Source organism: Dendropsophus ebraccatus, chromosome 7 (genome assembly GCF_027789765.1).
Source record: "Dendropsophus ebraccatus isolate aDenEbr1 chromosome 7, aDenEbr1.pat, whole genome shotgun sequence".
Classification (NCBI taxonomy): Eukaryota; Metazoa; Chordata; class Amphibia; order Anura; family Hylidae; genus Dendropsophus; species Dendropsophus ebraccatus.
In genome coordinates this window covers 142,839,054-142,844,027 of record NC_091460.1, presented here as the reverse complement: position 1 = coordinate 142,844,027, position 4,974 = coordinate 142,839,054, and positions in this window count along the sequence as shown.

The window sequence follows — 4,974 nt, the reverse complement described above, 5'->3', positions numbered from 1 at the left end:
CATACGAGCGGCTGATGCTAGAATTACAAAAGCACTGAAGTAAGCGCGCAGAATAAGAATAGACGTCAGATTAACCATAGCGACACTTCATATTTATTAATAATAAAGGAGAAGTCCAGACAATATTTTTAATAAAGTAATGCATAGCCCCTTAAAAGTTATACAAATCCCCAATGTACACTTATTACGGGAAATGGTTATAAAGGGCTTTTTTCCCTGCACTTACTACTGCATCGAGGCTTCACTTCCTGGATAACATGGTGATGTCACTTCCTGGATAACATGGTGATGTCACTTCCTGGATAACATGGTGCTGTCACTTCCTGGATAACATGGTGAGGTCACTTCCTGGATAACATGGTGAGGTCACTTCCTGGATAACATGGTGATGTCACATCCTGGATAAACATGGTGATGTCACTTCCTGGATAACATGGTGAGGTCACTTCCCGGATAACATGGTGAGGTCACTTCCCGGATAACATGGTGATGTCACTTCCTGGATAACATGGTGATGTCACTTCCTGGATAACATGCTGATGTTACTTCCTGGATAACATGGTGATGTCACAAAGTGACTCCCAGAGCTGTGCGGGCTGTGGCTGCTGGAGAGGATGATGGCAGGGGGACACTGAGGGACACAGGGCACTGGAGGGACACTGAGCATCCCCCTGCCATCATCCTCTCCAGCAGCCACAGCCTGCACAGCTCTGGGAGTCGGTTTGTGTCATCAACATGTTATCCAGGAAGTGACATCACCATGTTATCCAGGAAGTGACATCACCATGTTATCCAGGAAGTGACATCACCATGTTATCCAGGAAGTGAAGCTTTGATGTAGTAGGAAGTGCAGGGAAAAAAAACAGTTTATGTGCATTTCCCATAATAGGTGTATATTGGGGATTTGTATAACTTTTGGCAGGCAATACAATACTTTAATAAAGAATTTCACCGGACTTCTCCTTTAAGATCTTCTGTCATCACAATTGTTCAAAATGGACACTATATACATTTGCAGATAAGACTTAGGTGTCACCAGGAGTCCTTATCCTAGGCTCCTGGTGAGAAAACAGAGAGAGGAGCCATGGTAAGTATTTAAAAGAAATCCAGCTATTTATACAGTACCAAATTAGGCTATGTAGAAATCATGGCCTTTGCAACAACGGCCATGATTTATACAGCACACACGTTGTATGTGAAAGCATAGAATCCCTGCCGGAGTGTATACACATAGTATACACTCCAGCCTGGATCCCTAGTGGTGCCGCAAGAAAGTGACATGTCAGTGAATAGCGGCAGCAGAAAACCCGTCAGTGCAGCGGGTAATTCGGATGCAGGCCCGCACGGATGCGCCCGCATCCAAATTCAGCAGCAGTAAAGGTCATCCGGCCGGTATGATCTTTTCTGACAAAGGCCGTCCTGTGACCCAGCCAGGTCACAGAACGGCCAGTGTCATACAAAGTGTGAATATAGCCTTACAGTGCAAGATGCCCTCATTTCAATGCTGTCCCCCCCCCCCCCCCCCCCTTGTTACGTCTACTCCATTTTGTGACATGTTACATGTAGGAATTTTACTATTCGGCCGACTACCTGCATTTTGTGAGAACTTAAGGCAAACGTACCATCAGTACATTTGCTTTAAGTTTTGGACATAGGTAGAACGTTCTATTCCTGGGCACCGCCACAGGTGGAGGCACTGTAGGTGGGAAGGCCCATTGATTCTAATGGAGCCGCATCATAGAGGGGCGGGGGTTTCCTCCTTTTATTATAGGATGGTATTTTTTTTATTAATAAAAAAACTCATTGGGGGACTTTTATGTTTACTATACTGATCTCTTCTAGAGATCAATGCAGTATAATATACGGCATTGATCAATGAGATCAGTGATCCATTACTAAGGGCTGCTGGAGCCCAGACCAATGGAGTGCCAAGCTGGGATCAGGGCCATTACAGAGCAGAGCCCTGATCAAGAGCCATGGCCAACAAGCACAGATCACCCCTCCGTGATTGCATCGGGGGCCATCCGCCCATTATACCACCAACGATGGAGAAAAAGGCATTTAAATATAGCTGTCAGCAAATAGCCGGTACACACTGTGTATGAGGCAAGCTTAGCTCCTGAGCTTGCTTCATAGTATTATAGTAAAAACATGCGTACAGGTACAAGCATTTGTCCTCGGGATATGTTGCTAGGGAGCGACACAAGCTATGGCTCTATCCATGTTTTCCAGGCAATTTCCAAACAGTCCCAGCGGTATCCTCTCTCTGCACGGAGCGGCCAGCCTGAGAGATATGAGCAATCATCAGTTCTATTTCATACGAAGCTAAACATATCTGGCTGGCTTATCTTTAGCTGTGACTAACACCCGCAGTGCAAGGTTAGCTACACTGCAGAGCATGTCAGCAATTATCGCAGGGGTTTCCCACTGCTTTTAAAAGGGGTTGTCCAGGTTAAGAAAAACATGGCTGCTTTTTTTTTTTTTCAGAAACAGCAACACTTGTGTCCTCAATTTGGGTGGGAGTTTTTTATTGTCATTAATAAAGCTAAACTGCAATACCACAAACAATATGGGGTCAGGGGTGGCGCTGTTTTTGCAGGAAAGTATCTGTGCTTGTAATGCAAAGACTAAAAGCTGCCAGTAATTACATTCAGTGTCAGTGGCTTCTGTAGTTTTTCTGGCGCACTAACTAGATGCCACAATGATTCGGTAACCCAACGGCCTGTGTTCACCTGGAGCTGGTCCTGCAAAGCTCCAGTTGGTGTCTTAATTTTTTCTTCACTTCCTGGTTTGGGCTTTCCCATGATGCACTTTGTCTCCTGTGATGTCTAACTGACTTTGTAAACCTGTTAGATGGCTTACAGCTTGCTCAGCCAATCAGAGCTGAATAACCTGAGTCATCTGGCAAAGAAAGGCTGGCATAACAGGGCTTAGACCCGCCTCCCTCTTGATGATGTCATTGTCACAAAATGGCTGCCACAGAACAGCCTAGGGTCAACAGTCATTAGATAAGAATGGGTTTACTTCACTTCCTGGTAAGGGATTGGGGGGGAAAGATAGGGAAGGGGGGCAGATAGGTGATTGAAACACGTTACAAAGTTATATAACTGGAATATGCTTCAATTACTTGGAAAAAGCTTTTCACTGGAGTACCCCTTTAAGATAACGGATGGGGAAAGCTACAATTCCCATCATGCCTGGATTTACAGAGATAATTCCTAGATGCAGTAAAGGTTAGGGAGATTTATTATTTTTTTGTTGATTTTCAATTGTAGTTAGGCTCTTAGGTGCTTTAGCAATTTCTTTCCTTCTTTGCTTATCATAGTATACACTCCATAAATAAAGCTCTTACATGAATATTTTACATTGGTAATCTCAATTTCCCAAAGAGGAGACACTTACATTTAATAAACATAATTTATTGCAATTAATATAAAAATACAAAGATATATTATGTTATGTGTTATGTGCATCATATAAAAATTTTCAATAGAATGGATATTCCCAGTACTTGTTGGGTAGGAGTGGGAGTGGGGGAGGGACATGGTCTGCATAGCGGGGTCTACAGCCCTGTACTCTGACCCATGAAGTCTCCCTCACCTTCCAAATCATAGCAGATCCACCTCAGGCTGGGGCTTACATCAGGGGACAGGACTGTGAAGGTAATCTCTTCATAGCTGTAACCCCTCTCTCCCCGGACAGAGAGTGTTGCCTACACTTATACTCAGCTATATACACCGCTGCTATAATGTGCCTGCACTTACACTCAGCTATACATACTGCTGCTATAATGTGGCTGCACTTACACTCAGCCATTCACACTGCTGTTTAGAAAAGTTTCTGTCTCTGTCCTCCTGCACAGCTTTGTGATTCTCACTTACTTATTGGTCCATACTGAACACACACCCCTTCCTCTTTGCAGTCGTGTGACCACACAGACCTCTGACAGCAGCCCTGCTCCTCTATTCTACGTACCACTGGCTGATTGTCATTTTTGCAAGGATGGGGCCAAAGGAAAGTGTTAAAAGCGATGGTCAGCACCATCAGAATTGTGGTAACAGGGAATCAAGGAAAAATATTATAGGATTTTTTTTTTTATTATTAATTAATTATTAATTGTTCATTTAATAATCCCTGGAATACCATTTTAAAGCGACTGTGCCTGATGCCTTGGTTAGAGTAAAATTATCTTTTAATCCGCAGTGCTGTGTCAAACTGGTGTGGCCTAGAGTCTCTGTGCCCCAGGTCTGCGACGCCTCTCCTTTCTTCCTACCAACCCTCATCATTAGGAACACGGGCAGGATTTCTCCCATTTATGTACTTGTATCATAGCGATACAGGTGCAATTTAGACAAGCAATGAATAGAAATCCTGCCTGGGAGTGTTAGTAATGATGAGGACGGTGAGAAGGAAAAAAGGAGAGGTGTCACAGGCCTGAGCCACAGATATTTTAGGCCACACCAGTTTGACACAGCGCTGCAGATTTAAAGATCATCTTTTGCTCAAACCAAGGAATCGGGAACATTTTTAAAGGCACAACCGGTAAGGGCTTACTCTCATCAAACAGATGGTACTAGCAGTTTAGTGGGGTGGTTTGGTGGATACAGAGTTACTTTAAAGAAGCAGTTCACTTTTTTTTTTTCGGCCCCCCGGGTAGCCGCTGTCATGTATACTTACAGAAGATGATCGGTGTCCCGTTCCCGTAGGTCAGTTCCCGTCCCGTGGTGCCGTTCAAATCGGGCGCGCTCACTTCCGCCGGCTGCTGCGAGTCCTCTTCTCTGACCAGTGATTATACGCCGGAAGTCACTTGCTTCCATGCATTCGCTATGAAAGCGCGTGACTTCCGGCGTTCAAATTACAAGGCCGAGAAGAGGAGTCACAGCGCCGGCGGAAGTGAGCGCGTGCCCGATTTGAACGGCACCGCGGGGCGGAACCGGAGCTACGCCGCGGGACACCGATCATCTTCTGTAAGTA